Source organism: Helianthus annuus, chromosome 14 (assembly GCF_002127325.2).
Source record: "Helianthus annuus cultivar XRQ/B chromosome 14, HanXRQr2.0-SUNRISE, whole genome shotgun sequence".
NCBI lineage: Eukaryota > Viridiplantae > Streptophyta > Magnoliopsida > Asterales > Asteraceae > Helianthus > Helianthus annuus.
In genome coordinates, this window is record NC_035446.2 from 97,611,630 (window position 1) to 97,619,156 (window position 7,527).

At 35.1% G+C, this 7,527-nt stretch overlaps 1 long non-coding RNA gene across 3 annotated transcripts; it reads left to right on the forward strand.

Moving 5' to 3' along the window:
• Positions 1–1,151: 1,151 nt before the first annotated feature.
• On the forward strand, positions 1,152–5,406 carry LOC110908739. Of its 3 annotated transcripts, XR_004878220.1 has the most exons (11): positions 1,152–1,352; positions 1,477–1,589; positions 1,686–1,833; positions 1,922–1,971; positions 2,701–2,860; positions 2,968–3,237; positions 3,497–3,672; positions 4,191–4,337; positions 4,420–4,563; positions 4,660–4,726; positions 4,812–5,406. It is a non-coding gene; the product is annotated as an uncharacterized LOC110908739 (long non-coding RNA). The 3 variants fall into 3 exon arrangements; XR_004878219.1 differs by having other exon boundaries at positions 3,494–3,672; positions 4,191–4,563; XR_004878218.1 differs by having other exon boundaries at positions 4,191–4,563.
• The last annotated feature ends 2,121 nt before the right edge of the window (positions 5,407–7,527 follow it).

Here is a 7,527-nt window from a genome sequence, read left to right on the forward strand (position 1 = left end):
GATTATTTTTTGTTCAATTAAACGTGCGTGATTTTGCTCCCATGCGTGATTAAAATGCTCCCATGCGTGATTAACTACTCCCATGCGTGATTAACTACTCCCATGCGTGATTAACTCCCTGATCTGATGGTTACGCTTGTCGCGTACGTGAAGTAGGATAAACCGTGAAGTATGTTAACCGCTCCTTATATATATATATATATATATATATATATATATATATATATATATATATATATATATATATATATATATAGTGGAGGGTTCAAATGAGAAGAATTTTTTTGTAAGAAGAAAAAAGAAGAAGTTTCAACCAATAAGAATGCTTCATTTTACTTCATTTAATATTTGTATTTAGTTTTAGTATAAGGGTATATTGGTAAACTTACATAGATCATTAATTTGTATTCTTTCCCTTTAATAACTTGCTAAATTAAATTTGTAACTCCTTTTCAAAATATATACTTTTTTCCAAATTAAAAAAAAAACAACTTAATTTAAAGTGTAGAATAAATTGCTAGTTGTGTAGGATAAATTACGAGTTGTGTAGGTTATATTTCGAGGTGTGTAGGATAAATTTCGACCGTGTGGGATAAAATTCTATAATGTGTAGGGTATATGTAGGAAAATTTTGATATGTGTAGGTTTTGTAGACTATATGTAGGATAATTAATGATTAGTTGACTAATTAATTAAAGAGAGAAAAATTAATGATATGAGTAATAAATGAAATAGCATTTTACTAATATGTCCTTTCTTCTGTTTTTTCTCACATTAAATTTCTTCTAAAATGAACCTTCCCCTATATATATATATATATATATATATATATATATATATATATATATATATATATATATATATATATATATATATATATATATATATATATACTACTTTATAAAGCATACATGAAGGATAGGAATGTAATTTAACAATGTACTTAAAACACCCTCAATTCACAATGTACAACACTTAAAGCATCAAGAAACACAACATAATTTACCCATCAACTGATTCATCTTAGCCGTCCATTTCTTTCACTTTTTCACACGGATTGTGATCTGGACGGCTCATATTGAGCTCACACGGATCAAGGGTTTTATTTTCATTCGATTTACTCTCACAAAACTTCATCAACCTTCTCTCTCTCTGCGACTCATGAACAGATCTAGGGTTTTTCTTTCATTCGATTTCAAATCCATGACCCCATCCTGTGATGGTGTGGTGTGCAGTGTTAAAATCCGCCGATTAGGGTTCCGGCAGTGGGATTCTCGAGCAGATTGGTGGCAAATGAGACAAGCATCTGGCGGTAGATGGTGGTTGAGGTAGGTTCCGACAACCTGGTTGAGGTAGGGTTTGAACTGGTTTTATTTTGAGTTTAGGAACGCAACTATTTTGTTTGGTAGGTGTTGTTTCATGCTATTATGTTGTTTCTGTTATTTCTGATTTGTTTTAACATTTAATTATATGGAGTTCTTTACATGAAACAAGAGCTAACAAACCCAGAAGCCAGAATTGTTCTTGCGTCTTGCGAGTTGAAGGCTATAATATCGAATTAAGGATTGATTTTGGTGTGTAACATCACTGTAAGTCTCTGAATCCAATTTCTTGGTGTTACGTCACTGACTACTAGAAAGTTCAGTGCAAGAAGTTGTTATAACATGTTGTTTGTCGATTTTTAGGATCTGGGGCTTATTGCAATCAATAATCCATTGTAGATTCAAGGCTATAATTGCTATTTAAGGTTTGATATGGAGTTTACTGTGATTTTAAGACTGAAATTATTGTTTGTGGCTGATTTAAGAACCTGATTAAGAAACAATTGTCAAGGTGAGGTTTAATATTTAAGTTCATTATATTTCTGATTACTATAAGAGTTTAAAGTGCTTAAAAGATATTTTTTGTGGTAATTTTATAGGTCTGTCAAAAGCACACAAGAACAAAAAGGGAATTCAGTAAAAAAATTAGGTAGTTGGTTGTTAAAAGGATGCATAAACTATTTTTTCTTTTTATCCTTTTAGCAAATAGGACATTTAATCACAAAATCATGAGATTTTACCAAGAATTAAGGTGATATTACTATATTAGTGATGTGCAATTTCTAGGGGTGTGTGTGTGTCTTTCGTTTCTAGGGTTCGTGTCGTCCTTGTAGATTTTATTGTTGGGTAGTATTGGATGGTGTCTGTGGGAGGGGCTGTTTGGTTGTTTTAAATGCATGTGGTCCTTTTCTTGTCAAATTTAATCTCTGCTTATCTTAGTTTGGTTGTTTTTGTTAATTGGTTTGCTAGAATCCAGATTTAGGGATATGATACGGATACAGGAACGGGTATGCTTTTATGGGTTGGGGGTCTATTTTGGTGTGGGTTCGGTACATATTTTGGTGTGTGTGAGTATTGGTGTATGGTCAGTATTTGGTTTGTTTCAAGGGGCTCTTTCAGGTTGCTGATTTGGCAAGGCTCAGGGAAATTGCTTGGGTATTGTATAGATACTAGCCCGTTTCAACGAATGTTAGTTTTTGAATATGCGTCGAACGGAACATTGTATGAGCATCTCCATTGCAAGTCTATTTTCATTTTGTTTATGTCAAAATACATGCCTTTTGACGCTGTTCGAAAACAAGCTGGGTAGGTGGGTTGGCCCAAAATGCGTTTTATTCGTTTTTTTTAATGAAGCGTAGTGCTTTCATTTTTATGGCAGATGAAGAGGGGTGCCACTTAAGTTGGTCAAGGAGAATGAATATTATGATAGGCGTAGCTAAAGGTCTAAGGTATCTTCACATGGAAATCGAGCCACCCATTTACTATATCCAAGCTAAACTCAAGTGCAGTGGTATCTTACGGAAGATTTTTCACCAAAGGTATACTTCAGTAACACAATTGTTTAAATTTTGATGCTATGATTATATTATATGTAAATGTAAATATTTAATAAAAGTAAAATAACATTTGTTTTTCTGTCTTGAAGCTTGTTGACTTTGAAAGTTGGAAAACGTTTGTGACGAGATCAGAAAGTAGTGCACATTCGATTACCCACGAAGGCGATATATGTGTCCTTCCTGAGGTGCCTGCACACTTCTGGAAAATGCTGGTTATATCAGAAGCAGGGCAGGTGGAGCATTCCAAAAAGGAGTACGAAAACCCTTCGCTTTTGTGATTTGCGCCCCTGATTTTAGACCTTGTTGCTTTTGTACACTTCGTGCTTTTTTAAACCAAGGTCAAAATATCCAAACCCCAGGTACACTTGTGATTTCGTATTGTAGTTTTTTATTTGTTTTTTAAATCTAAAATTAAAGAGTTACCGTTTAGTTTATTTGTTTTGCGGTTTTTTTTTTATTTGCAACTCTCCCTTGTAATCTGTGTCTTTTACTAAGACTTGATAATCTGTGTCCTTTACCATTTAGTTTTTATGTTCTTACTTTATCATGTTTATAAAGTGAAAGACCTGGATGTTGTCATGATAAATTTGATATTATGTTCTTTTTCTTGTTAAGAAGAGGTGGTTTTACCCGATAATTCCCTCTGGTAGAGGTGTTAAGAAGAGGTGGTTTTACTGGCATGATGACGGGTCATGTTGGCTGGATGATGGTGACCGTACACATCAACAAGTGTGCGCTCTTCTGCTATGCAGAAGACTATTGAAAGTTTGAAACCACAACTCACTGCAAGCTAGGTATCCCACATTTATGATCACAAGTATTTTCTTTATTTGTCAAAATATGCAGGCAATGTACAAGTTTACATAGGGATGAGCACGGTACCCGTTCGGTATCGAAAGTACAGGTACCGAAAAACGGGAAAATGGGTACCGGTACCGGTACCGTTATTTACCGGTGTTTTACCCGTAAATATACCAGCTCTATTAGTTCAAAGGTTTCTGATATGGGTATCAGCAAACGTTTACCTGCTGATTTTGACTTTCAGGTCCAATATGCTAATTTTGGTCTGCAAAAGTTCAAACTTATAGGGATATGAGGCTGATTCTCTTCAAGTAATGTTTGAAAGCCATATACATCAAGTGCTATGTTAGAATAAGACTAAACGAGTAATAATCTTTATAAGGTTCAAATTTTTAAAAATAACAAGTTGAACCTGAAAAAAGTGATCCAATTCATATAAAGTTCGTAATCGTTATTCAAAAAATATTATGTTTGTAGTTGTGAAGTTAATCTTTCTTTATTTTGTATGCAGAGTTGATGCATTTGGGGTTTAGTTCTCTTTTATTAACTGTTTTCCAATCAAGAATTGTCAAGATTTGTGTATAAGAGAGTATCATGGAACACCTTCTTCCATGCTCGCTGCATGATAAAGAAGAGGCGTTAAACCCCAAACCCGAGGGTACTTCTCATGTTCGTCATTTACTCGCAGAAGTAGTGGTTGTCGGCTACTGTGCTGGAGCAGATTGGGCGTGTTAATACAGGAGATTTGGAACTCCAAGATAGCTCTACCGATGCATTAAAACTTCGGTTTTGGGTATCCTATCGAGGACAAACTTAGCTAGAACTGGTCAGGATAAATATAGAAGACGAAGGCTTTGCAGAAACTGATTCCCAATTCAAATAAGGTTAATTACTTTGCCCTACACTTTTTATTTATTTATTTATTAATGCAGCATTTCATGTTTTTAATTATGGTTTTTTTTTTGTTTTTTTTTTTGAAGACTGATAAAGGCATCAATGTTGGATGAATCATTTGAATATCTGAAGTAGCTTCAGCTCAGAGTACAGGTTTTGCAGTTCTCAAAATCAAGAAATCTTTTGTACATTTTGATTAAATATTTATAGATAATTAAACATTTTAATTGATATTTAGATGTCAGCGAACGGGGTGAATTTTCAATGTCTGTACCACCAGGAATTCCAGCCACATCAGCTTCACCGTTCAAGAATGGCGCCACATGAACCTGAATATGCATGTGGCGTCACCACAAGCCCTAATGAGTTTTCCAATCTGAGACACTTTTTAAAACTAAGCTCATACCCATAATGATTCTGGACTTATTTCCTCACCGACGTATAAATTCAGACTATAAATGGGTCAAAAAGTCTCTTATTAATTTCGGTTTTGATTAGCATGTTAGAAGATGAGTCGGAGGAAGTTAAAGATAATGCTGCTCAAGTGCTTGCTTGTTTATACAAGGACCTGTTGTGTGATCGAATGTCGGGTGCGCTGAGGCGGTGTCCTTTTGCACTAACCCAACTTATTTTTTCTGTTAAACTCTTAACACGTGCCACTCACATGAGGGCACATGTTAAGAGTTAACAGAAAAATTAACTGGGTTATGGCAAAAGGACCCCACCTGATGAGAATCAATAACATAAAGGACATCCAATGTAACTTCGTTAGCTAAAGGACAACGCCTACAATTTGGCTCAAACTTAAAGGATGTAAAATGCAATTTACTGTCTTTTTACGATTAGAAGCCGATCTCACACTCTAGAATCATAGCTGGAACTAGAGCGTCCACGATACTCAACAACGAGCTTTGCAAAAGATGTAGAATTATTTTCCAACAATTTTAAAGGTGAATCATATTCCTCAACCAGTCCTGCAATAGAATCAATGATTTTAAGATAACAGAGAACGTAACTAACAACGAATATAACTAAGATTTATCAAACCTTGCTCCAAGACTAAAACCATGTCACTGTTGAGCACAGATGTGATCTGATGTGCAATTGTGATGATAGTTGAGTCAGAAAAATGCAGACCAAGTGTTTTTTGTATTGTGTGGTCGGTTGATGTGTCCACTGATGCGGTAGCGTCATCAAGCACTTAGATCTTGCATTTTTTAAGTAGTACTCGGCCTAAACACACCAGTTGTTGTTGACCCATGGTCCAGTTCTCTCCGTAGTTATTAAAGGAGTGAGGCGCACTCATGCACACTCATAGAATTACTAATAAGTGTTGTGCTTTCCGTTGTATCACGAATTTGGTTTTGGTCATGGCTCAAAACCAAACCGCCCCATACATAGCCCTAAACTCACCAACCTAAGTGATGTTTCCCGCCGCATCGCGCGGGTAAACGGCTAGTATATATATATATATATATATATATATATATATATATATAGGGTAGGGATCCTGTACATTAATCCAGAAGTGCGAGAAGTGTGAGAAGTGTATTATAACACTATATATATAACACTATATAACACCATATAAACACCGTATAACACTATGTAAGACCATATAACACCATATAACACTATATAACAATATATAACACTATACATCTATCATAGACATGCTATCAGACAAAATATAGTGTTATATTTGTTATATAGTGTTATATAGTGTTACATAATGTTATATGGTGTTACATAGTATTACTCGGTGTTTATATGGTGTTATATAGTATTATATATAGTGTTATAATACACTTCTCATACTTCTCACATTTCTGTATTAATGTACAGAATCCTCTATATATATATAAAATAAGTTTTAAAAATTTTATTGTTATGTTTGTTTATTTGAGTAAAATAAATAAATATGATAATGGGTAAAAAGACCAATTTGCCCTCATGGTGAAATACTGAATGATTATTATTGATGGATTCAGTTACAATATATATAGACATCATAACAAAATCCTAACAACCTAATGGACCCGTGGGCTAATACTACTCTAATTTTTACTATCTAATACTCTCCCGTAGTATCTGAGCGGAAGGAAACCATAAGCTTGGATTGGGAAAAAAAACATAAAAACAATAATAATAAGATAAACGATAAACATGCTTCGGTCCATTCAAGAACCCAAACTTTTGCCAATAAATCCGTATTTTGCCCATCCATAGTCTTCAATGACAGATCCCCTAATCCTGCAAGAGGCGTTCAATGCGGCAGTTCAACGGCAACAGAGTAGAAATCTGACTAACTAGCAGCGCATACGGTGGACCGTAGTCTTGCAGGCGGTGCAATGGTGGACCGAAGTCCAATGGGCAGCGGACTGAAGCCGATAACAATAAGAAGGAACCGGGGTTCAAATAAGCAGCAGACAGGCGACTATAAATAAAAACAAAAGAAAGCGGCGACGGCATGGCAGAAAGAAACGGTTTGAGGAAGGACGACGAGTCTTTAGTGGTAGATGCGTTTAAAAAAAACGACAACACGTTAACCATAAACAAGTGAGATGGTCATAAAATCAGGATCAGTTCCTTTTTGTGTGTAGATGGTATATAACCTCCAAAACACGATAACCATAAACAATCAATTTCTCCTTTTTCTCATGTCTCGTTGAATGCATGTGGCAATAAACATAGTCAAAACAAAATAACCTTATGATATAAGCACCACACCAACTTCACAATTGGAAAAAAAATCTGTTCGGCTTTAAGTGGTTGGCAAAAGGAACAAGTGGCTTAAGAGTTGAGTCTTAAACCAATAACGAAGCTTTATTCAATGGAAAATAGTAAATAGAAAAAAAATGAAACTGAAAAACGAAGGTGGGACAGGGCGGCGGCAGTGGCGACACACCACCCTGTCTAGGGTTTGCACTTTGTGACGATGGCTAAGGTTTGTA